General features: G+C 43.3%; 1 protein-coding gene across 2 annotated transcripts in view; it reads left to right on the forward strand.

The window, feature by feature from the left end:
* Window positions 1–27,670, forward strand: part of TNK2 (tyrosine kinase non receptor 2) — a 157,160-nt gene that overhangs the window by 20,970 nt on the left and 108,520 nt on the right. For both annotated transcript variants that reach the window (XM_069974438.1, XM_069974439.1), the window contains exon 2: window positions 17,463–17,725. The gene's annotated coding sequence lies outside the window, so the exon portion shown is untranslated. The remainder of the gene's footprint in view (window positions 1–17,462; window positions 17,726–27,670) is intronic.

Genomic DNA, 27,670 nt, shown 5'->3' on the forward strand with positions numbered 1-27,670 from the left:
ATACTTGATTCATCAGCTGACAGATTGTATAACCTACAGTGATACCCCTATTGTTACTCTCTCTCAGTATATCTCTCAAATATATTTGAGGTGGTAAAAATATAATTCAAGTATTTATAAAGGTCCACAGTATTTCCCTTCACCATACGGGACAATTGTGCTGCCAAAAAATACTCCCACATTAGGAAGCTAATATCCCCCCTTATTTCTATGTGCGCTAAAGATACTGTATTTGAGACAAACTCTTTTTCTTCCCCAAATCAAACCTCCTAATAAAACTTCAAACCTCTCCAGCTGTCTCCGATCCAGACAGGAGAGGCACCAAACATGAATAGCAACTGGGGAAGTACCACCATCCTGATTATCGCCACCCTATCCGCCATTGATAGCGGCAATTTCTTCCAAATAGCAATTAGTTTTTTTTTTAGACTAAAAAGTAATGGGTGCAAGTTCACTGTTCCAAAGTTTTCTCCCCTCGCTGTAATTCTAATACTCAAGTATTCAAAAGAATCTGGACATTTCAAAATGCGCAAATGCCCCATGGATTGTGTAACTTCCTGATCTATCGGTAGTAAGCAAGATTTCCTCCAGTTGACTGCCAGCCCTGACAGAGCCCCAAATACATCTAACATCTCTATTATTTTGGGGATAGATCTCTCGGGTTCCAATACAAACATATTGTTAGATTGGCCCCTAACCCCAAACCCCTTTATCTTCGAATGTTGTCTTGCCCATGCCACCAGAGGCTCAATACACAGAGCAAATAAGAGGGGGGAGTGGACAACCCTGATGGGTTCCCCTACCAAGAAGAAACAGCTGTGAGGGAACATCATTAATTAAAAGTCTGGCCAACGGTGAATTATAAAGCGGCCCACAAGCTGCCTTCCCGGGCCCACCTTTACCAAGACCTTATACTAAGTTTCATAATTCTTTTGTGCCTGCTGCAATAGTAGCCATTGCCCTTTAGTGCCCAGTTGCTCTTACAGGACTGATGCCTTATCTACCTCTGATACAAGCTTGTTCTCTCTTTTGGCAAATTGCCTCTTTTTCCAACAAATCTGTTTACCTCTGAGAAAAGCTTTAACCTCTTAACGACGCATGACGGGTATACCCTGGCGTGAGCCTTCTCTGCAGCCCATGGTCCCCGGTTGCTATGTGCAGCCGAGGACTGCGGGTATTAGCCGTCGCGGCCGATCACCGCTCCCGGCTAATTAACTATTTAAATGCAGCTGTCAAAGTTTGATACATTGTGTGAAACAACGGCTCTTGTTTACATTGACTTCAATGCAAATCATTGCATTTTCATAAAAAGTACGTTGTGTAAACTGATCCTATTTATATTCTATACAAAGATACAAAAATTTACATGATTACTTTCCCAGAACCTTTGCACATTATTCAGTTGAAATCCTTACCCTGCAAAAAGTTCATGTGCTGGGAAAGGTTTTTTTTTTTTTTTTATTTAAGCACTAAACTGGCTCCGAGTGTCTTTTTTATAGTAATCGATAAGTGTGTCTCATGTTTGATCCAAGGATTAAGACTAGAGTAAAAGCAAAATAGCTACTGCCCCAAAGACACAGTGGTTTTATTAAGGAGCATTCCCGGAATCGTCTAATTAGCCAAGTCCTCCCCCGGAGCAGGCTGGACAGCTGTCTGTGAGATTAGAGAAACAAGGAACACAGGGTCTTATTCAACTTAAACACTCCACCCCATTCATAAGTAGGGGAGGCAGGGTTCGACATACATCAGGGACACATACCTCACCCACACTGAGAAGTTAGGACACTACCTTTCACTCCAACTCGGTGTAAAATTCATGACTCTCACCATCTTGCAGAAGGATCAAGAAACTGCTGATTATGTTATGAAATTGCATTGGAAATGTCAGTGTTAGTAACAGTCCAGATAGTGACCTACATTTACACCAATTCCAGCACATTTTACTATAAACTGAATATCTCCCTTTATGATTAGTTGTGTTTTATCGTATGCCACATTCAGGGCCTGTTACAAAACCTGCAGCATGCCGATTACGCCATTGTTTTGTGCTTATTTACATCCAAAAAGTATTCTCATCCCAAAACGGTTATATTTCTATAGCCCTAACATATTCTGCAGCACTTTATAATATAAAGAGTACATAAACAGATAAAATTAGCTATTACATAGTAAGAAAACAATCAACAAACAAACCAAGCGAGTGAAGTGAGGTCCTTGCTTGCAGGCTGTTACCATCTATGAAGAAGTAGGGGTAACACAAACAGTAAAAAACTGTAATCTTGAGCCTATCACCAGCCAGCATTTGTATGTACAGATATTGTGTATGTGATGCTGTCATCCCCTCTATGAGGACTTCTCTACACAGGTGTAAAGCCTAAATTCTGCAGTTTTTATACCTTACTTTATAATCGATTTCTTGGTGCTTGGTCCAGTTAAAAATGCTTTTTTTATCATTGGTGGATTGTGCCACCTGGGTGGGGCTTCACAACCTCGGTGTCACTTCTCCCCGCCCACATGTAGGCCCTTCCCAACTTTGTCGTTGTTGGCTTCTAGGCCCTGCCCTTCGCTGGCCATTGGAATGGGCCGACCTCGACCTAGGCGGGGTGGCCCTAGAAGCCGATGGTGCCATGGAGGGGCGGGACCTATGGCGCCAATGTGGGCAGGGCGAAGTGGCGCTGCTGTTGTAAAGCTCCGCCAGGTGGCACAATCCACCAATGATAAAAAGCATTTTTCACTGGACCAAGCACCAAGAAATCTATTATAGAGTAAGGTATTGAAACCTTATACAGTCCTCATATAGAAAGGGGGTGACAGTATAACTTTAAGTCCATATAAGAGCACTGACTATAGCAATACTGCCTAGACCAGTCAACACAGTTTGGCCCTTGTCAGCATCAGTGATTTGTATGCCTACCATCAACTTTTAGAACATGCTGACAGGCATAATATACTGCAACACTGAAATATTACAGTGAATTATATGAGAAATCAAGTGATCACATACTGTAATTTCCTAGCAGGACAAAAAAAAAATTAAATAGATAAAAATACAAAAATTCCTTTACAAAAATTGTTTAGGAGGAAGTGGCACAAAATTGAAAAAAGGCAGGCAGGGGGTGGAAAAAAAAATAATAAACAAGTAAACTTGCTCATTCTCTTGCCTCCATTGTGCTGCTCACGGGTCCCATTGACGTCCACCGTTTTTTATCTACAGCTGGAATCCGGGGACGTCACACACCCCGCTGTCCTGCCCCAGTCACTGATTGGCTGAGCGGGCAATCGCTCAGCCGGTATGTGACATAGCAGTTAGAAAAGCTGCAGGACACCCGTGGCTGTCAATAGGACCCAACAGCAGCACTACGACACGAGGATAGGTAAGTCTACTTAATTACTTTCCCCCACACCCCTGCCTCTCTGCCTTTTTTCAATTTTGTGGGACTTTTCCGATTGAAATGTAAAAAACTAACAAAAACAAATAGAAAATACAAAAAATTGGTATCACCATGCTCACAACAACCTGAACTACTTTAACAGTGAACTCAAGGTCATAAGTCATAAGTGATCATTGAAAAACAACCTCTTCCTGCAAATGCAGAACTTCACGCAGTTATTTAGATAGAAAAATTATTAAAAAAAAAAAAGTTAGAGGTCTCCCAATATTCTGGCCACAAAAACATTTTTAAAGTGTTATTATTGGTAGAAGTAGTAAACTAGAAAACTATATTAATTTAGTATCATCAAAATTATGATGACCTGTAAAATTATTCCGAACAGTAAATGCTGTAAAAATTTAAACCCCAAAAGCTATGGCAGAATTATTTTGCTCTTTAACTACCAAAATATATACATACGTACATCTTCACATTTTCATCTTACAAAACGTGTGCACATAGCCTTTAAGTTAATTGGCCCATAGGAAACATGTCATTGTGTACAGCAGCATTTGAGCCACGTGGCTCCGTCACTACAGTGCTGCAGAGTTTCAAACCGTACAGGAATTCACTAACCGTGTCGTTTGTGCTCTCTTATGCTAGTGTGGGTGACTTTGTGGTAAAGGTTGTCTGAGAGTACAATAAAAGAGCAGTTGAGTTGTCTGTGTGTGAATAGGAATTATGGATTTCATAGAAATGGGTATAATCTTTCTCCGTGGAATATTGAAAATCAAGGATCACATAAGGCTAGTAGATGCATCTTCATAAGTATATTGGTTGCTAATCTGGTGTCTATGGAAGGGGAGAAGAAGCATTACAAGCATGGGGAAAGAACTGCATTAAAGTCATCCCCGAGATTGAGGTTGTGTATTTTCTTGGTTAAAAAGAATTGTAACAAGGCCAAGAAGAAGGTTGTGTTTAGTGAATTAAAGGGGTAGTGCGGCGGTAAAAAATTATTCACAGAATAACACACATTACAAAGTTATACAACTTTGTAATGTATGTTATGTCAGTGAATGGCCCCCTTTCCCGTGTCCCACCCCCCCCCCCCCCCACCCGTGTACCCGGAAGTGTAGTGCATTATACATACCTGATCCGTGCCGACACGCGTCCGCCATCTTGTGCCAAACGTCATCTTCGGCCGGCCGGCCCGAACACCTACGATCTTCCAGAGTGCCGGCCGCGTCATAAGCTGCTCAGCCGCGATTGGCTGTGTATAACTGTGCTCGGCCAATCGCGGCTCAGCGGCTGATAAATTAAATTCTTGTAGTATTTAACCCCTTTGCGTCAGTAATCTGTATATATACGTTCCTGACTGACGGGGGCTTTCTGATGTCAGCTGGAGCGCTGCAGAGAGAGCAATCACGCTCACATCAGTGTCCGGGCCGGAGGTAATGAGTCAGCTGCGATCACTCTACAACCTACAGTGATCGCGGCGTTTAAGGAACTCAGTGATCCCGATCACATTGCTCCATTGTCCATTGGCCGAGACAGGCAATTTCCCCTGAGTTGGGAAACTCGGGGAGAAATGCCTTTCAGTGGGGGTCCCGGGGCCGGTCAGATGGTGCATCACGGGTACTGAAAGAGCTAAACAATGCTTTATTGTTACTCTTCCCCCTGCACCTGTCAGATCCTTGCATGGGCCGGACTTCTCCTTTAAGCGGTGAGTTCTCAAAAACCACTATATGTATCACCTTAAAATTAGAGGAAAACTTTCACTTTTTTAAAACATAAGAGTAGATTTTAAATGTAAGTCTAAAGGTGCTGTATCCAAAACCTGTTTGTTGCACCTAATAGATGTATTAGACAGCTCCCCTACCATATTTTCAGTTCTTTCCTCTGTATGCCTCCTCATCTGTATATACTGGGCTATAACTAATTGCGGCTTTCTGCCTGAGAGCAAGAATTAGAATGTGGCATTTCAAAAAGTGAGATTTTACTCTGGTAATAAAGGGCTCTCATTCACATTGCGTTATTATCAAGGGGGGTTGTGGCAAGAATCATATTCTCCTGCATATTAGGAAAACAGCTGAACAGAATTATGTAAATACAACACTGATCTGTTCAGCATTTCTGTCACTAGTTTATGCTGCCCTCATTTAAGGTGGAATAAACCTAGTGACAGATTCCCTTTAACCCCTTAAGGACCGGGCCTGAAATGGCCTTAAGGACCGGAGCAAATTTTATGAATTTGACCAGTGTCACTTTATTCATTAATAACGTCGGGATGCTTTTACCTATCCGGCTGATTCTGAGATTTTTTTCTCGTGACATATTGTACTTCACATTTCTTGTAAATTGGAGTCGATACTTATAACGAATCTTTATGAAAAAAACCAAAATAGCGTGAAAAATTGTGAAAAAATGCATTTTTCCAACTTTAAAACTTTTCTGCTTATACAGAAAATGGTTATGCCACATAAATTATATATTAAATAGCATTAGCAACATGTCTACTTTATGTTGGCGGCATTTATTAAACTATATTTCTTTTTTTTTTAGACAATAGAAAGCTTAAAACATTAGCAGCAAATTTCCATATTTTCAGTAAAATTTCAAAATCAGATATTTTTAGGGACCTGTTCAGGTTTAAAGTGTATTTGAGGGGCCTGTATGTTAGAAAGCCCCACAAAGCACCCCATTTCAGAAATTGCACCCCCTAAACTCTGCAAAAGCACATCCAGAAAGTTATTTAACCCTTTAGGGGAGTCACAGAAATAAAAGCTAATTGTGTAATAAATTTGAAAATGTTAATTTTCTGTGCAGAGATTTTATTGTAATCCAATATTTTTCATAATTATAAACTTATTACCAGAGAAATGCACCCCAATATTGATTGCCCCGTTTCTGCAGTTTATAGAAACACCCCATATGTGGCGCTATTTGCGCTATTTGACGCAACCACAAGCCTCAGATATAAAGGAGCGCCTAGTGCATTTCAATGGCTCCGTTATATTTGGTCATTTCTGACTGTACCACTCTGGCTCTGGGGTGCCAAAACCTACAAAACACCCCTAAAGGGACTCCATTTAGAAAACTACACCCCTCAAGGAATGTAACAAGGGGTGCGGTGAGCATTTGGACCCCACAGGTGCTTCACAGATTTTCCGAACAATATGGCGTGAAAAAAGACAAAAGTATTTTTTACACTAAAACGTTGTTCTAGCCTTCAATTTTTTTCATTTTCACAAAGGTATAAAAGGAAAAAAAAACACAAAACATGTAGCGCAGTTTCTCCCGAGTACGGAAATACCCAACATGTGGACATAAAGGGAAGGAGCGCCAATTGGCTTTTGGAAGCTGGATTTCACTGGAATGGATTTCAAGGGCCATGTCGCATTTACAGAGCCCTCGTGCTGCCAAGACACTGGAAACCCCCCACAAGTGACCCCATTCTGGAAACTACACCCCTCAAGGCCTCTATCAAGGGGTGCAGTGAGCATATGGACCCCACTGGTGATGGGCACAAATGTGGAAAAATGTGACGTGAAAGGGAAAATTTTCATTTTTTCACGTTCACGGCACAAATGTGCCCGTCATCAAGGGGTCCATATCCTCATTGCACCCCTTGTTAGATTCCTTGAGGGGTGTAGTTTCCAGAATAGGGTCACTTGTGGGGGGTTTCCAGTGTTTTGGCAGCACGAGGGCTCTGTAAATGCGACATGGCGTTCATCATCCATTCTGGCCACATCCAGCTTCCAAAATCCAAATGGCGCTCCTTCCCTTCGGAGGCTTGCCCTGCGCCCACATGGCGCTTTATGTCCACATGTGGGGTATTTATGGACTCGGGGGAAATTGTCTACACATTTTATGTTTTTTTTTCTCTTTTAACCCCTTGTGAAAATGATAAATTTAAGGCTAGACCAACATTATATTGTAAAAAATGTAATATTTCATTTTCACGCCACATTGTTCCACATTTGTGCCCGTCACCAGTGGGGTCCATATGCTCACTACACCCCTTGTTACATTCCTTGAGGGGTGTAGTTTCCATAATGGGGTCACTTGTGGGGGGTTTCAACTGTCTTTGCAACACAGGGGCCTTTTAAATGCAACATGGCCCCTCGAAATCCATTCCTGCCAAATCCAGCCTAAAAAAAAAACAAATGGCGCACCTTCCCTTTGGAGGCTTACCCTGCACCCGCATGGCGCTTTATGTCCACATGTGGGGTATTTCCGTACTCAGGGGAAATTGCCCTACACATTGTGTTTTTTTTTATCTTTTAGCCCCTTGTGAAAATGAAAAAATCAATGACAAGATCAATGATTTAGAGTAAAAATTAAAAATAAATTACACTAATTGTTGTTCTAGCCTAGCTGAGGGGTCCAGAGCAGGTATTTATTACTTGTGGGGACTGTGATCGCCGTGAACGGCCGGCCGGGCCGGTGGTACCGTGACCACCATTACTTTTTACAGTAATGGGGGTCGGTGCCGTCCTCGGACAGCACCGACCGCCTTTTTTTCCGGGTCATCGGGTCACCGATGGCCTGGAAAGGTTCCGATCGCCGCTATGGGCTAATCAGCCAATAGCGGCAATCGTCGGCATGGGGGGGGGGGGTTTAACAACCCCCCATGCCGACAGGGAGAGATGGCCTGCTATGTATTATAGCAGGCTATCTCCCCCGCTCGGGACCCGGCCGGCCGCGGCGCCCTCTTAAAGGACCCGCGTACCGGTACGTCATGGGTCCTTAAGAGGTTAAAGTGTCACTGTTGTTACATTTTTTTTTTTTTTTTGCAGATATCAATAGTCCAGGCGATTTTAAGAAACTTTGTAATTGGGTTTATTAGCCAAAAAGCTAAAAAGTAAAAAGCCTTTTCCCAGGTCCCCCCCCCTCCTCTCCTTTCTGTCATCCACTCCTCAGAATCAGGAAATCTCAACTGTTTTTTCATCAGTCGGATCTGTCTGGTCTATGAAGAGGGGAGGGGGGAGGGGGAAGAAGCCAGATTAGCGGGCAGCTGAGAGCCAAGAACAAAGGATTGCTCAGTGGGGGAGCTATTCAGAGCCCTAATTAGAGGTCAGAGAGGTCAGTGGTGACTGTCAGAGGAGAGAGTCGGGGATGTGAATGTAAATTAACTCTTTGTTGTCCTGTTTTGCTGCTTTTACTTTCTCTCTCCATAGGAAAACCATAAAGACAGGGGGAGAGCTTCAAACTGCTTTTTCATGATAAAAATTCATTTTTCGGCTAATAAAACCAATTACAAAGTTTCTTAAAATCGCCTGTACTATTGATTTCTGCAATAAAAATTTTAACGACAGTGACACTTTACCATTGAGAGCTTGCTCCTAGACTTTTGGTTTGTCTACAGTCAGTAGGGATAGCTTTATAGGAATCAGACAAGCAAAGTGCCTTGTAACAAAATTAGAAAAACAGAGAGTAAAGGCCTCATTCACATGTCCACTGATTTTTCAGGTCCACATATAGGTCTGCTATTTTTATGGCCCGTAATTCTATCCCTAGTGGCCAGGAGCGTGGAGAGGTAATGTATTAACAGTTTTGGGCAAGGGCTGCACGGACATCGCTAACGATATATATATATATATGTACAGCCCTTGCTAAACAATAATTGTTTACTGAGTCATGTAATAGGCTCAGTAAACGAGCACTCATCTAGCAGATCAGCACTCATTTACATTATTGATCTGACCCTCATTGATCCATGTAATAGGACCCTAAGGGTTCGTTCACATCAGCGTTTGACCATCCAGCACCATTCCGTCTACCTTTTCCGTTTTGGAGTAAGCAAAACGGAAACTGGCGGATCCGTTAAAATCCCCATAGACTCCCATGATATTTTAGTGTGCTCCGTTTGCCCTAATTGTGCTCCGTTTGCATGCAACCCGTTCAAGATCCGTTTTTTTGAACGGAGGAAAAAATAGTGTTTGCAGTAATTTTCTTTCCGTTTCAAAAAACGGATCACGAACGGAAAGTGCACTTCCGTTTTTTTTTACATTGTAGTCAATGAGGACGGATCTAAAACGGAAGGCATTTCCGTTCACATCCGTTTGTTTTCATCCGTTTATGCACTGAGCATGCGCAGAAGCAGCAAGAAACCAAAGAAGAAAAATAAACTAATAGAAAAACGGATGCTGACTGATGCAAACGGATGCAAACTGATGTACAAAAGTCAGTTTTTTTAAGCCAAAATACAAACAGACCATAAAAAAAAATTTACATTTTGCAATCAGTTTGCATCAGTCTGCTCATCAGTTTATGCTCATCCGTTTAATTAATATGGACGGATCCGTTAGAAAAAAAGAAAAACGCTGATGTGAACGTAGCCTAAGGCATTACACCTTGGTGTGGAAACAGAACTTTTATTGACAAACAACACACTATTTCATAGCAACTAATCAGATTTCAGCATTTTAATTTTTTCAAAGCAAGTAAAAAGTTTTCTAGCATAATTTGTTGCTCTGTAAAACTGCTCCTACTTTTGCCCCAGTGCTCAGGCTATATGTACTTTTAATATAAATAAGATATTGCTTTTTCATTTATTATGTTTGCGGTGTCTTTGAAGGGCTTTTTCTTTCATTGAGTTAGACTCTGCAAGACAGAAACTTCAGTTCTCATGTTCTTTTCTGGAGCCTCATATTTTGCTGACAGAGTTTTGTGCTTTCCATTTCATAGAAGCCTATTCATAAAACCAAACTCCGCTGATTTGCAGATTTTATGCTGCTTTTCATGTGCATTTCTGTGTCCGGCTTAGAGGGTTTATTTTGCTTTTAATACACATTCTTATAATGCCATCTACAGTGGAAACAATTTATATATGATATGCAATGATTGAAGAGAAAGTAGCTGCACTCACCAGTCAGCTGAAGAAAAGTTCCTTTATTTATATAAACATATGCAGACAGGGTGCGGACAACGTGTGGGCAGATGCCAGCAAGGAGGAAGTGACACGCTGCTTTGCGCTGCAGAGCGCTTCTACAGACCACGGTGGTGGTGGTCCGTAGAAGCGACCTGTAGCGCGAAACAGCCTGTCACTTTCACCTTGCTGGCATCTGCCCACACGTTGTCTGCAACCCGTCTGCATATGTCTATATAAATAAAGGAATGTTTCTTCAGCTTAATGGTGAGTGCAGCTACTTTTTCTTCAGTCATGGCAAACTTGGATTTTGCCTTACTGTGAGCTAGCACCACCCAGCACACCTCATTATAGGTGCAGTTATATAAGACACAGTACCAGTATAGCGCCAATCCACACCTGTATCCCATTTGTTTATATATAATACTACCACCTATTTATTATTTTATAATTACACTTAATCCTGATCAGGAGGCCTTTTGCAGCAACCCCCCTCTGCCCGGTGCATACATTACTGGGTCTGCGCTCTGGCTTGCTTCTAGGGTCCCAATGTCTGGATGTCCCAATCAGCCAATCAGTGGCTGCGGCGGGGCAGTGCACTGATTGGCTGAGCGCCGAGAGATGTCAGGAGCCTCCCAAGCAAGCCGGAGCACGGACCTAGTAATGTATATATCAGGCCTCGGGGGGTTAAGGGGGCTGCATTTTACATACTTGAAATCTGCTGTGGATCCGTTATGTGTGAACCCACCCTTAATGCTAATTAAATGCTCTGTGTGAAAATAGCTTCTAGAGTCAGTCGCTTATCTGTTGTCTAATTAGTTACTGTTGCAGACATATGGTCCTGATTTACTGGGGCATCATGTGGTCATTTAGAGCTAAGGTTATGAAAGCCAGAATCCTGGTGATATAACAGGATATTTCTCAGATGTAGTGTGATCAGTCAGTACATTTCCTCTAATACCCACAATTATTTATAGATGCTACAGATGACTCATGTTATACTGTCACGTGCATGTGCAACCTCAGATCTAAGCCTCCTGTCTAAAGAAAACCAGGCACCACACCTGCCCGATACCATCCCATCAGTGAAGCATGGTGGTGGTGGCAGCAGCATCACGCTGTGGGGGTGTTTTTCAGAGGCTGGGACAGGGACACTGGTCAGTTGAGTGAAAGCTCTTAAAGTGTCCCTGTCATTATAACTTTCAAAATCTAGATGTGAAATAAAGCAAGTTTACAACTTACATTTATAAATTTTTTTTTATAGTTTTCATGGATAACACAGCACTTCATGTGTTTAGTCTCTTTGAAAAAAAGAGACTAAACACATGAAGTCTTGTGTTTCCCAGATCATCTGCACTCACAGAGAAGGCAGTTATGTGATTGATGGACACATTGAGCTGTGACACTCTGTTCTGGCTGGGACTTCATGTACTTAGTCTCTTTTTCAACATGCACAATACTAAAAAGGTTCAGGAGACTGGACCTGGATACAGTAAGTATAGCTGTTATATAGCTGCCTTCAGGAGACTGGACCTGGATACAGTAAGTATAGCTGTTATATAGCAGCCTTCAGGAGACTGGACCTGGATACAAGTAAGTATAGCTGTTATATCACAGCCTTCAGGAGACTGGACCTGGATATAGTAAGTATAGCTGTTATATAGCTGCCTTCAGGAGACTGGACCTGGATACAGTAAGTATAGCTGTTATATAGCAGCCTTCAGGAGACTGGACCTGGATACAGTAAGTATAGCTGTTATATAGCTGCCTTCAGGAGACTGGACCTGGATACAGTAAGTATAGCTGTTATATAGCAGCCTTCAGGAGACTGGACCTGGATACAGTAAGTATAGCTGTTATATAGCTTCCTTCAGGAGACTGGACCTGGATACAGTAAGTATAGCTGTTATATAGCTGCCTTCAGGAGACTGGACCTGGATACAGTAAGTATAGCTGTTATATAGCTGCCTTCAGGAGACTGGACCTGGATACAGTAAGTATAGCTGTTATATAGCAGCCTTCAGGAGACTGGACCTGGATACAGTAAGTATAGCTGTTATATAGCTGCCTTCAGGAGACTGGACCTGGATACAGTAAGTATAGCTCTTATATAGCCCAAGGAGGATTTCCATATGAAATAGAGTTATACTTGTAGAACATGTCAAGGTAGCTATCTTTGCAAATACAATCATTTAGCACATTTTCCAGTTATTTCAAATATTTCTACTCTTTTACTCTCTTTATACATAGCTGTTCTAAAAGCAACCTGCAAGTCTAACTGTGTTGTGGTCATTTTACACGTACCGATTATTGCTCAAATCTGCAGGATAACGATCGCATTTGAGCGATTTTCTGCTTGTGTAAACACAGCTGACAATCAAGTGAAATCGTTCATCGAGGTCTATCAACATGTTCTCAAATCGTTGCTGGTCACTTGCTGATAATTCGCAGACCGGTTAGTCTAAACAGTCTTTCCAAGATTCATCCTAGTATGTGAGATGGCCGTAAGCGATCACAAAAACTATTTTTTCAAACGATTTATCTCTTCGTCTAAATGTTGATCGGCATAAAAACCAAATTGTTGCTTCAAAAACGTTAAACGATTTATTGCTCCGTGTAAACAGACCATTAGATGAGATGAAAATACCCCTTTATTCCGTCCATCGTTTAGAAATTTGTCTTTGGAAGTGCCATTCATTATGTCAGAGATCTTTTTATATATCCCTCTCTCCATGCCAAACACAAATCGATGACAAGGTATTGTGCATATCGGTTTAACAGATGCTTACACTGAATGTGGTGAATGTATAAGTTGTTTCTAGCTTTCCATCATAAATCTTAATAGGGTTGGTAACCATTTATTAAGTTTATAGGACACTGCATTAAGTAAATTAAAGGAGGCCCTTACTCTTGTAATAAACCTTCCCTGTGGCTCTGACACTAGATTCTACATACTAGCAGGATGTCAGGGAGCTTGGACAGGTATGTAGGAGTTTATTTTTTACACAGTTCAATAAAGTGTGGTGTAGAAACAATGCATATGTATCTGTACCTTTATCTTGCTGCTTTGTAACATCTGGAAAAGGCCTTCACCGAATGCAACATATGGTTTATTTCTGCGGTACATGATATGACAAGTTGCTCACAAGGCTGAACATCTCCCAAGTCCAAATCACCTGGTGTCCTGGGCGGATGTTTTGAAGGACAGACAAACCCCCTTCCCCCTTCGCCACATATAGCATATAGCATTTCAGCGTATAGATACACTTTAAGAGTCTTTTAGTAACATACCTCCCTTGCTAGATTAACTCCTTAAACTTATTTCATACACCGATTTTGGGCGTTACCTACGCAGAATGGAGAGGTGTGTAATTTTTTATCAACTGTGAGAGGTAGAATCTATAAAAAAAATTCCAGCAAATCACATTGTGTGATTTCAAAGACTTAATTAGCATTTTCTTGCATGAAATAAGTATTTGATCACCGACCAACCACCATGAATTCTGCCTCTCACAGACCTGTTCGATTTTCTTTAAGAAGTCCGTCTTTTCTGCGCTCATTACCTGTATTAAAGGGAAAAGAGACTAACCTGCTGATATCTCCCTATAAAGGTGCGTTTCTTATCTTTATCCTCATTGACGTTTCTGTGATATTAAGAGTTTTATCCATATATAAATACACTGTCATTTTGGTGCACTGGGGAGCAGGGCTATTACTTGTAATGCAGGCCGGTCAGGGGGGCCCATAGTTGCAGTAAAGGTGGTAGCCCTGGCCCCAGTGCATCAAAGCAGCGTACTTGCATATGGATTAAACTCTTAATATCGCAGATATTAGACGGATCTAACCTGCTGATATCCCCTTATTGCACAGGAGACACTGATGAGGACGGGGTGTCTTTTACCTTCCTCCTCTGCACTGTTCCCATGCCCTTAGCAGTGTAATCTTCGGTCTGAAGCACTGTAAGGAGGACTGCCCTGCACCCAGAGTGCAAGCACGTTTTTGGGGGTGGGGCAGTGCTCCAGACCGAGCATTACACTGCTAACAGCACAGGAACGGCGGCGAGGAGGAAGGTAAGAGACATACTATAAGAGACATACCTCCCTCCTCGGCGTCTCCTGTGCAATAGGGACATATCAGCAGGTTAGATTTGTCTCACCTGCTGATGGTTCCCCTTTAAGGGTAGCTTCACACGTTCCATACCGCAGTGGATTTTCTGCTGCGGATCCCCGGCAGATTTGACTAAATTAATGAACATAGCATCAAATCCACACTGTCAAATTTGCTGCAGATACGCAGCAGAAAATCCGGTACGTGCGAAGCTACCCTTAGGGTGTGAGGCTCCCCATCGCTCGCTCCCCAGTGCTTTCTTGCACTGATTGGCTGATGGGGACCGTTGGGAGCCGGGAGCTTCACACAGCCGCAGCGTCGAGCAGGTAATGTATGCTCCGGGATGCGGGGGTTAAAGGGGCAGAGTCACATATCCGTAGCGGAATGAAAATTCCGCTGCGGGTATGTGACTCCATAGAACTTCAGTATACCAGGACCTGCAGCGGATTTCGCTCCAAACTCGCATCGTGAAATCTGCTGTAGATCCGGTACGTGTGAAGCGACCCTTAAGAAAAAAAAATCCTGCCAGACAACCCCATTAATGTTACTGCAGGTGTTTTCTTTCAGCTGTTATGGCATTTTCTGATACTTGAAACGTGTGGTTTTGTCAGTATAGAAAATCATGATGTGCATTCTATAGAATCCCCTTTTAGAGGAGCCCACTCACTGCTCGCTTTGTGCAGCGTACATTACATTAGCTGTACAGCTGCTGTATTCAGTCTCCTTTATTATGAGTAACAATGGCCGGGATTCTCTGAGGAATCATGCATCATTTTCAGTGTCTAATAGTGATCTCATGTACAAACACATAAGGTAACGTCACCCTATGAGCTGTCCATTGTACACTTGTTCCTTGTTTGTTGCTTTTCTGTACACTTTTAACACCCACCTGTCTTTTCCGGCTCTTATAACAGAATGAATAACAGTAAAATCAGCTTATTATCCAGTGAAAACAATGTGTATGTTATGGGAGAGCTGAGGGGCTCTTTATTTTCCTGCTTCACCATGTCATTGTGTTTATGATGAGGCATTGTGTGCTATAAAGCACAGACCAACCCCTGTTGTCAGCATAGTAATTGCTCCATTTACAGTTACAGGGTAAGTTTTCCTTCCCTGACATCCATCATGGTTCATTGTGACAAGGATTCCTTGCATAATTCATTATTGTGAAAGAACCAGTATCTTAAAGGGGTACTCTTTTCCCTACAAATCAACTGGTTTTAAAAAGTTATGTTGATTTGTAATTAAATTCTGTTCAAAAATCTCCAGTCTTTCAGCTGCTGGATGTCCTGCTGGAAGTGGTGTTTTTTCCCCCCATTCTGACATTGTGTTCTCTGCTGCCACCTCTGTCCATGTCAGGAACTGTCCAGAGCAGGAGAGGTTTTCTATGGGGATTTGCTGCTGCCCTGGGCAGTTCCTGACATGGACAGAGGTGGAAGCAGTGAGCACTGTGTCAGACTGCAGCAGCTGATAAGTACTGGAAGATTTTGAGATGAGATTTTGACTTGAAATTTTTATTAGAAGTAAATTACAAATCTCTGGCACCAGTTGATTTGAATGAATTTTTTGGGGGTGAAGGCCCTATTACACTAAATAATTATTGGCTTTACCTGGCCAATCACCGACCGCCCTGGCCGATAATCGTTTAGTGTAATAGCGCACTTTGAGAGGCAATAATCAGCCAACATGCACGATGTCAACATGCTGAAAGATCACTAATATGTCAGCGACGGTCTGCTGCATATCCGATCCACAGACATTACTGATAAGCCCCAGTACGGGCAGTGATTGCAGCACAGATTCAGCCCAGAAGTCTATTGGAGCATTTGCAATTTGTGGATATTATGGAACATCTGCAAAAATTACAGATCACCTTAATTGATGAAGTGATGGGGCTTTATTTGGCAATTTTTTAAGGGGAACTATCAGCAGGCCAGGCGCATCTAACCTGGTGATAGCCCCCTACTGCACAGGAGATGGCGAGGGGGATGGTATGTCTCTTACGTTCCTAATCGGTGCCTTTCATGTGGTGCTAGTAGTCCTTTGGGTGGACGGCAGAACTTCAAGCGCACAGGCGGAACTTTAAACATTAATCATTTTCACACTTGAAGCTTGATTATGATTGTGGGAATATCGCTTTAGGCTATGTTCTCATTACAAAAGTTTTGTAATAATCACGGCCATTGTAGCCAATTTGCAACAACGGCCATGATTAGTACTGGACTTATGTAGTGCTGCACCTGAGGGAATCCCGGCCAGAGTGTATACACATAGTACATATATACATAAACAGGGTATATACACTCCGGCTGGGATCCCTAGCGGCGCCGCACAAAAACTGACATGTCAGTTTTCTGCGGCCGCTATTCATTGAATAGCGGCCGCAGAAAACCTGTCAGTGCAAACAATGGAGCGTGTGGCTCCGGCAACATGCTCCATTGTGAGCAGCGGGGAATTCGGAGGTGCGTGCACACTGATGCGCCCGCATCTGAATTCAGCGGCAGTGAAGATCATCCGGATGGTACTGCAGTACCATCTGGAATGATATTCTCTGACACCGGCCGGGTCACGGAACGGCCGGCGTCTTTCTACATGGGAACATGGCCTTAAGGTGTATTCTCATATCCCGACTTCACAGCTGATTTCATGCTGCGAGTTTTGCAGCAAATCCATTGCAATACTTGGTATCATTATAGTCTATGGCACTGCAGAGTATTTTCATTCCGCTAGGAGAATGTATTGTGCCTTAGTAAAGAAATCCGCTGCCAATGCGATATGTGTGAAGGCGCTGGAAAGCTTCTTTTTCTTCTTCATTAGAATTGCTCTAACTTTATATAGAGTGTGACAGCTCATAATGTGTAAGCACAGGATGGGAGGAGAGATCAGGATCTTCTTTGGAAAGCCGAGTTGGTAGTTTGTGTTAAGGGAGTGATCTAAACACACATCATGACTATTAACCTGTAACCACTAGACACTGTCACACATCCTCATTTCAAAGTGATTAATGTAGTTTATACGCTTGAGGAATGTTTTCTTTGCTCTGCCGAATGATAGGTTGTATATTATAAGCCAAGCTTCCTCAGTGTATTCATTTTACCTTTTGCATTTTCTAGGTGTGTAACTTGGCGATAGAAGAGATCTGCTGAAGACTTCGGCGCCCGTTTTCTGCCTGTATGAAAAATGGCTGAGAAAAACATTACATAAGGTGGAGGGAAAATTCATTGAAAAAAAAGAGGCTCCTGACAAAGGAGCCTTCAGCCAACTCGATGCCATGCTTAACTGACCTCACGTGGACGCAAACGGAAGACAACAGAATTGGTGACAGGACAGTTGTAAGCAGAAGGGACGTGTCCAGAGGGCCTGGACCAGATTTGGGGTAAGTCATGATGAAAATGGTGATGCTCACATTTTGATATGAAGAAAACTGTTTTAGGGTGCCTTCACACCTACCGACTCGTTAATAACGCTGCAAGTCGGCTAGGTCCTGGCAGATCACTGTCAGTACATACACGCAGCGGTCTGAACGACCGCTGCGTGTATGTAAATCTGCCGGCCACATAACCCCTTCTGATGCCGGCCGGCCACCTCCCGCTCAGCTCTGTATACATTACCTCCTCGCTCCATGGGGTCCCGGCGTCCTGCTCTCGCGCCCGGCCAATCAGTGTGTTGCCCTGCCGCAGCCACTGATTGGCCGAGCGGGAGAGCAGGACGCCGGGACCCCGTTGAGCGAGGAGGTAATGTATACAGAGCTGAGTGGGAGGCGGCCGGTCGGCATCAGAAGGGGTTAAGCGGCCGGCAGATTTACATACACGCAGCGGTCGTTCAGACCGCTGTGTGTATGTACTGACAGTGATCTGCCAGGACCTAGCCGACTCACGGCGTTATTAACGCTGCGAGTCGGTAGGTGTGAAGGCACCCTTAGAAAAAGTTTATATTGCTACAGTGTTACTGCTGTTACTAAAGTCAGATTTTAAGGCCCCGTTCACACAGAGCAAGAGGGGCGTAATTCCGCAGCAGCATTGTCCACCGCAGAATGCTGTTAGCGCCGTGTCATAATGACACTCTATGGGAGGCGCGCGCGCCGCATCGCTCAGCGTCTCTCAGCGCTGAAGAATGAACATAGAGTGTCATTATGACACAGAGGCTAATGGCATTCCGTGGCAAACACCGGGCCGCAAAGGGTTAAGGGGGCTGCCTTTTACATACTCGCAGCGGGATGACAAGTCCACTGCGGGTTTGTAATCGTATTGCAAGTGACAGTGAAGGGATCTGCAGCAGATTTCGCAGCAAACTCGCACCGTTAAATCCGCTGTGGATCAGTTATATGTGACGCTACCCTAAAGGAGTTACCCAGAGGTAAACAGCGCCACACTAACCCTCAGTTTGTGTGTGGTACTGCGGTTCAGTTCCATTGAAGTGAGTAGAGCCAATAATTTTAGTATCAGACACAGTCTTAGGACCGATGTGGCATTGGTTTTGTGGCAGCCATTTTTTTAAATCTTAAAAATTTTTTAATTTATTGTTAATGAGTAGAGATGAGCGAACCTCAAGCACGCACGGGTTCGTCTGAACATGAGCGTGCAGCATTTTATTACCGGTGGCTGAGGAAGTTGGATGCCGCCCTAAGAAGTCCTGAAAACATGGATACAGCCCATGACCTAACCCAAGAATAATGAGACTATTTACACTGACCTGACCCAACAGTAATGGGTCTCTTATGTAACAAGCTTTTGCTTTTGGTCATGTTTTGCACCTTCTTTATTAAGTAACTAAAATGTTTTTTTTAAATAACTGAGTATTCTTAAAGTGGGTAAGAAAGGAGGGTGGCTTGTCAGTAATGGCGACATATTCATCAATGTCTAAAGACAAAAGGTTTCTTATAGAGGTGATGTGTATGTAGAATAGAAAAGATCTGGAGTAGCGGTTGAACCTGTTTCAAAGAGTTATTGTTTTTAAAACATTTATCATGATCAGCGTGACATTTGTATGACATGGACGGTACACTCCAAATGTATTTGATAGCATTGGATTAAGTGTCTTCCACATACCATTATGGAAGGGTCCTATTAGGGTCTTTTTACACACACAGACTGCTCCTGGCTTTGGCTTCAAAAATGTGTCAGATAAAAATGTGTGTGCAAGGGCCCTTAGGCCTCATTCACACATCAATTTCTGCTGTCTGTGATCTAGATCCTGATTCACTGACAGAAAAGGTACCCATAGTCATCCACACATTCGTTTTCCGAAAAAAGTAGGACCTGCACCTATAGGGTGCATTTTTTTTGGGAGCGGAAGCTCTAATAGAAGTCAATGGGTCAATTTTTTTCAAATATGACACTAATGCACCATCCGTGTGCTGTCCGTTTTTCACTGTAGAATTGCCTAGCAAACCCTAAGCAAGCTCCAGCCTGTGGCCTTTTATTGATCTCCTATCAGTTTTTGTTGATCCACAAAATCTGCTGATGCAAATCTGACGCATCATTGATGCCAGACTGATGGTTTGTACAGGACATGACTGATGCCACACTGATGGTTTGTACAGGACATGACTGATGCCACACTGATGGTTTGTACAGGACATGACTGATGCCAGACTGATGGTTTCTACAGGACATGACTGATGCCACACTGATGGTTTCTACAGGACATCACTGATGCCAGACTGATGGTTTCTACAGGACATCACTGATACCAGACTGATGGTTTCTATCGGACATTACTGATACCAGACTGATGGTTTCTACATCACTGATGCCACACTGATGGTTTCTACAGGACATCACTGATGCCACACTGATGGTTTCTACAGGACATCACTGATGCCAGACTGATGGTTTGTACAGGACATCACTGATGCCACACTGATGGTTTCTACAAGACATCACTGATGCCAGACTGATGGTTTCTACAGGACATCACTGATGCCAGACTGATGGTTTCTACAGGACATCACTGATGCCAGACTGATGGTTTCTACAGGACATCACTGATGCCAGACTGATGGTTTCTATCGGACATTACTGATGCCACACTGATGGTTTCTACAGGACATCACTGATGCCAGACTGATGGTTTGTACAGGACATCACTGATGCCAGACTGATGGTTTCTACAAGACATCACTGATGCCAGACTGATGGTTTCTACAGGACATCACTGATGCCAGACTGATGGTTTCTACAGGACATCACTGATGCCAGACTGATGGTTTCTACAGGACATCACTGATGCCAGACTGATGGTTTCTACAGGACATCACTGATGCCAGACTGATGGTTTCTATCGGACATTACTGATGCCACACTGATGGTTTCTACAGGACATCACTGATGCCAGACTGATGGTTTCTATCGGACATTACTGATGCCACACTGATGGTTTCTACAGGACATTACTGATGCCACACTGATGGTTTCTGTCGGACATCACTGATGCCACACTGATGGTTTCTACAGGACATCACTGATACCACACTGATGGTTTCTACATCACTGATGCCACACTGATGGTTTCTACATCACTGATGCCACACTGATGATTTCTACATCACTGATGCCACACTGATGGTTTCTACAGGACATCACTGATGCCAGACTGATGGTTTCTATCGGACATCACTGATGCTACACTGATGGTTTCTATCGGACATCACTGATACCACACTGATGGTTTCTATCAGACATCACTAATGCCAGACTGATGGTTTCTACAGGACATCACTGATGCCACACTGATGGTTTCTACAGGACATGACTGATGCCAGACTGATGGTTTCTACCAGACATCACTGATGCCAGACTGATGGTTTCTACCAGACATCACTGATGCCAGACTGATGGTTTCTATCGGACATGACTGATGCCACACTGATGGTTTCTACAGGACATCACTGATGCCACACTGATGGTTTCTACAGGACATCACTGATGCCAGACTGATGGTTTCTACAGGACATCACTGATGCCAAACTGATGGTTTCTATCAGACACCACTGATGCCAGACTGATGGTTTCTACCGGACATTATTGATCCTGCAGAAGAATAGATGTGTGAATGAGGCCTTATGTTGTGCAGCTTAATCACTTGGTGTTTCAGTTGTAAAACCAGTTGACCACCAAGGGGCCTGTGTTTATTAAGGGGTCTTCCTGTTCTGATTCTAAGTTCTCAATAACTTTATAGCTTATTTTTCAATTTCATTTTCTGATAATAATTTATCAGCAAATGAAGTTTTATTCTAAAAATGGATTCTTATGTTGATAACATGTATGGTAAAATTCCTTGTCACTATACCACTCACACTAGCAAAGGGAACAGTCAACTTGTTTTTAAAAGGGCAGAATTTTCATAAAGGGATGCCCATTATTATAAACATAGGGGCAGATAACTCACCTTGAATAAAGTTCCCCCTAAAAAGAGACTATCCATAACAGTTTAGTTTAAATGCAGGTTCTATAGAACCTACATGTTGGCGCAAACCCTTATGGTCCTTTTACACCGGCAGATTATTCTCCGTTACAGGTTCACCAACTAACAGGACAGTAATTGCCCTTCACTTCAAGCACAAATGCCCCAAGAAGATAAACACTGGAAAACAGGGCAGGGAGTGTCTCCTTTAGGTTCCTCCCTGTCTATACTACTAGGTCAGAGGAATTATGCCTGGGGCTTGCAGGAAGTTGGACTGCATTCCTAGGAACATTCCGGTGAGGCTGCCCAAGGAGTAAAACTCTGCTCAGGTTTACAGGTTGAACGGATCCTGTTTGTTTAAAATATGCAGCTTTAATCTGAATACTGTGTGCTGTAATACAGGAGAAGCACCTGGTCTTTGCCAAAGTATTTCTCTCCTTGTGGATTGCTCGAGGATCATACGTAGCACTGTGACATTAATGGCACTATTGCTTTTCTTATTCGTAAATGCATATTGATTGACTTCCTAAAAACAGCAATCTGACAGGTTCCTAATGATAATTCTGTAAATTTGTTGACTAACATTTGCATACAAAACAGTTTTATTACAATAGAGGTGTTGTCTGGGCTTTAAAAAAAATGTATATCTGTCTCAGACAGACATAGAGAACAAGGCATACTAATCACACTCCCCCTAGGTGCAGCGCTAACCGTCCGATTCTCTGCTTAGTCACTGGTACTTCTTGGTGGCAGATGGTGCATTTTCTCCACAGGAACGTCCCCTCTCAGGCAGTCACTGGCTGCAGCTATGTCCTGTGCCTGTCAGTGATTGGCTGAGCAGGACACATCATCAGCTACCAGGAAGTAGCAGCGATGAGTGGAGACTGGGAACATCAGGGGCTTGAGAGAGGTGAGTATATGTTTTTTATCCTTATGCCTGCCTGAGAAGAATATATATTTTTTTAAATGTCTGACAACCTCTCAAAGCTTAGTGAAATGGGGCAAACAACCGCATCACTTACTAAAAAAAAAAAAAAGCTTAGTTAAATTACTTTTTTTAATGCTGCAAATAACAGATCTGGTAATATAGAACGAAATATCTGGCTATTTTGTTCAGTTGAACACTTTTTAAATAAGTAGAATAAAGCTTAAAATGTATTTGTCACCACACATTTCTTTATTGTTTAAGAACAGAATAGTATGGGGACAGGTCTTCTTACCAGTTAGTCCAGGTGGCACAATGGGAGCACTCCGGTTATTGACAAGCTGTTGTGTGTTTGCAGGTAAGCTTACAGTCACTGTTGTCAGGGACATGGGGAGTGCTACGCTCATTCATACTGTTAACTATGGGTCTACTGTATTCTTTATAATTCCTATTAGCCAAATGGCACAATATTCATTTCTTTGATTTGAACTAATAGGAGATGTGACCCGTCTCTCTACAGTCCTGCCCTTAAAGTATTGCACTCTTGCACTCTTAGTCTAATAGAGGAGATCAATAAATACGTCAGGCTCATAGTTGTGAGATCAATGTATCCAGGAGAAAGACCTCCTTCATACTTTTTCCTGTACTTCTCAGAAGTGAATGACATCTGTCTGCTGAGTATCTGCATATACAGCAATGTGTCAGTCACTGGGAGGAGGGCAGGAGAAGGGCAAAACTGAGCGCTTCCCTTCTGATCACTCCTATCAGCCAAATGGCAAAATATATTTTGTGCCCTCTTGTCATGGTCATGAGTCTGTATTTTATTGTTGTACTATCGGGTTGAGCAGTTTCTCAGTACTACTATTCTTATTATGCATTACTTTACTGCAGGTCTTCCCACCCTGCGTTCTCCCGTTCCACAGCACTCCTGCCAGTACCCCATCCAAAGATGTTGCAGAACTGCAGAGTGGCGTTGTAGCACTTGCTGCATCCACTCCCTGTCTGTTTTTTCTGTAGCATCATTCATAACAAGACAACATGCTGTAAACACACCTCACTCCCACTAAATGTCCCAATAAAGATATGTATGTATCTGTGTAGATGAATAGGAGATGGTAATGCAGGCTGGAGGGGCTGGTCAGATATGTGCTTGTGTAATAGACTTGTTTATGGAGCCTATCACACTTCTCGATTATCATTGAGCAAGGGCTATATATATATATATATATATATATATTGTTAGGAATGTCTGTGCAGCTCTTTCCCTAAACTGCTAACACATTACCTGTCCACACTCCCGGTCTTCTTTTGCCCTCTGCTTGCTTCCCTGCTCTGCGCACTGCAGTTTCTCTGAGCTGACAGGTTGCTCAGCCAATGACTGGCCGTGGCAGTACCGGAGAGTGATTGGTTGAACGGCCTGTCAGCTCAGAAAAACTGCAGCATGCAGTGTCAGTAAGCAAGCAGAGGGCAGGAGAAGATTGGAAACTATTATTTAGCAGCTGGAGGGCGGGGCAGGGGCGCGGCAAGAAACCTATTCTCCTGCATATTAGGAGAACGGCTGAACAGAATGATGTAAGTCATGGGTCTCCAAACTGCGGCCCTCCAGCTGTTGCGAAACCACAACTCCCATCATGCATGGACAGCTAAAGCTTAGAATTTGCCTGTCCAGGCATGATGGGAAATGTAGTTTAGCAACAGCTGGAGGGCCGCAGTTTGGAGACCCATGATGTAAGTAATAAACCAATCTGTTCAGCATTTCTGTCACTAGTTTATGTTGCCTTCATTTAAGTCAGAATATACCTAGTGACAAATTCTATACCTGTCACTTCAAAAGGTTTTTAAAAATCTTCATGGTTTTGTTTGATTAACTTTTCAGAGTGTCCATAACACGACTAGTGCTCTCAGTGCTGTTATTGAGCTTGTAAAAGTTCCCTCCATGGCGCATGGCTGTTTCCTTTTCTTGCCAGTAGTACACACACCCCTCACTGCTGTGTCATAACATAGTGCCAGTGAAAGTGCACTGTACTAGGGAATGACAGGGATGACTAGTATAGTACTACAGATGGCATGGGGAGGGAGAAGGGGTACTAATGTACTGACTTTGTATTGTGTTTTGTGTATACAAAACAGCAGCAACACGGCAAGTACGGGGTTACACAAAGCAGGTATGTAAATTACACAGAGCAATAATCGGACGAATCAGATTATCGCTCCGTGTAATAGAGACAACGATCAGCCGATAAAAACGATCATTGGCTGATCGTGTCTTTAAGTCCACACCTAAAATCATCGCCTGCCAACCACGCATCACTACGTGAAATAGCTACATGTAGTATCGATGACGGCCGACAGTTAACTATTGAATAAACTGTAATACATTTCCCCTCTACACTTCCAGCCTTCTCCTGCCCTCTGCTTGCTTCCCGGAGCCACAGCTGCAGCTTTAGAGCAGACTGTCAGCTAAGAGACTGCTTCAAAGCTACAACAGTGCTGGGAAGCAAGCAGAGACCAGGAGAAGACCAGGAGTGTGGAGGGGTTATGTATAACAGTTTAGGGCAAAAGCCGCATGGACATCGCTAATTATATATATATATGCAAAAAAGGGGTCCGTGGAGCCTCAGTTACGAGTCTCAAAACACGGGAATAGCCAGATATCCCTCTCTCCAGAGAAGGAAGCCCATTGCCAAGGGGTGCCTCCTAGTGGGGAGAGCACCAAACCACCCTGATACGTAGTACCTCAGGTCCTCACTCTGTTGCGAGCTTTAGGACCTAAATAGGGAAACACCAGGGTGGCCCCTGTGAGTCAAAGTCTTACTCTGTGGCGAGTATAACGACATAAGACAAGGGTTACCAAGGTTAGGCATCCATCCACAGACTGCAGTTTCGGGGTATTTGCCCCTCGTCAGTGTGGAGCAGGATTCTGGCTACTGGGGCAATTCCCCAGTGGTGTTTCCCTATTTAGGTCCTAAAGCTCGCAACAGAGTGAGGACCTGAGGGACTACGTATCAGGGTGGTTTGGTGCTTTCCCCACTAGGAGGCACCCCTTGGCAACGGGCTTCCTTCTCTGGAGAGAGGGATATCTGGCTATTCCCGTGTTTTGAGACTCGTAACTGAGGCTCCACGGACCCCTTTTTTGAATATTTAAATTTTGTATGGGACAATCAATGGAGACTCGTAAATGAGTACTCCATTGGAATTTTTCACTGTTCTCCCTGAGTTCAGTGATTGTTGTGTTTTGTTGGTCTATATATATATATATATATATATATACAGCCCTTGCCGTGTAATAGGCTCAGTAAGCGAGCACTGATCTAGCAGATCGGCGCTTGTTTATATTATTGATCGAGTCGACCAGTCTAATAGAACGCTAAGAAGTCTTCTCAGGGGTGGTGCAGACCTTGTGGAGCATGGAGAAAGCCACAGCGAGCAGGCATGCACACAGCTCAGGGTTGCGCTCTCTGCCATATTATTAGCGAGCATATTGATCCCATATTTCATTAAATAGGGAAGTTGTTTCAAAGGACGATGACATGTAAATGTTTCTTGTGCTACTCCCTTTCCCCTCTCTTGACTATATGTCAATCTATAGATGTGTGCTACATATTAATACAGTGGTACCTTGGTTTAAGAGTAACTTGGATTAAGAGCATTTTGGTTTAAGAGATCACAGTTTTTCAAAATTGTGACTTGGTTTGAGAGCATTGCTTTGGTGTAAGAGCTCCCTGTACTGGGTGGGAGGGCGAGTGGGGGAGGGGCATGGTCTGCATAGCGGGGTCTACTGCATTGCACTCTGACCCAGGAAGTCTCCCTCACCTTCCAAATCATAGCAGATCCACTTCAGGCTGGGGCTTACATCAGGGGACAGGACTGTGGAAATAATCTTGTCATAGCTCTACCCCACTACTATTATATTGTAGCAGCTTTCCTTAAAGTCACTGGGGTCCATCGAGCACTGACGGTGTTTGCCATGTAATGCATATGCTAATTTATTCTCGTTCTGCCTTAAAGTGTTACTGTTGTTACAGAAAAACTTTACACATGTCATACAGACATCATAAAGACTCTGGGGGACATTTATTAAGTCCGACGTTTTTTACGCCGGACTTAAAAATGTCCCCGCATCTCCGGCGCTACGGAGATTTATGTAGAGGCGTACCGCCTACTGAAAGGTGGAGTAGGTTTTCGGCATATCTTTTGCCGGAGCAAAAGATAAATCGTGCGGACTCTGAGTCCGCGCCCCGTTTCCGCCCCCTCCACACCCCCAGCCCGCCCCCCGGCGGAAAGTGCAGATATGCGAATATTTTATTCGCAAATCGGCCATTTGCGAATAAAATAATATGCAAATTGGCACTTTCCGCCGATACGCACCTTAATACATGTCCCCCATTGTGTTCACACCTGTACCAATTGGAAGAACGAGCCTAGAGAGGAGCACACTGCAGGACGTCCAAAGAGTCAGACTTATAATGGAGCTCTATGGTGTCCGACTCTTTTTTTCAGTCTCGGAGCGGGGAGAGGATGTGTCTTTTCCCGACTCGTTCTCCCGATCGGTATGGGTCTGAACACTCAGATCCGGACCGCTCAAACCTTTTGACACGTCTCTATGATGTCTTTATGACAGGTCAGAAGTTAGTTTTTTGACAGTGACTCATTAACATTGGTGAAGAACAGAAAATACGACTGCTATGAAGCTGGCCTTACCTATTGCTACCAGGTTCTCATTGTACCAGGCAGAACCTTCCAGCGTGCTGTAATATGACTGCACTCAGATGCATCATGCCCTTATTATAAATACTATGTTTGTCTCCCTAATTATAAAGCCACATAGAGTTATAATAACATCGCTGATTGCAATGGCATTTGCTAACTGTTAACTAGCGTCTATGGTTTTTATGTTTATTTATGCCTTTGAGCACCTCTGTGCTTCCTTCACACTATCTATGGGACTTTAATTGCCAGGTTTTTGTTGTAATGGTTTGTGGATGAAGCAGT

The sequence above is a fragment of the Dendropsophus ebraccatus genome, chromosome 6 (assembly GCF_027789765.1).
Source record: "Dendropsophus ebraccatus isolate aDenEbr1 chromosome 6, aDenEbr1.pat, whole genome shotgun sequence".
Taxonomy (NCBI): Eukaryota; Metazoa; Chordata; class Amphibia; order Anura; family Hylidae; genus Dendropsophus; species Dendropsophus ebraccatus.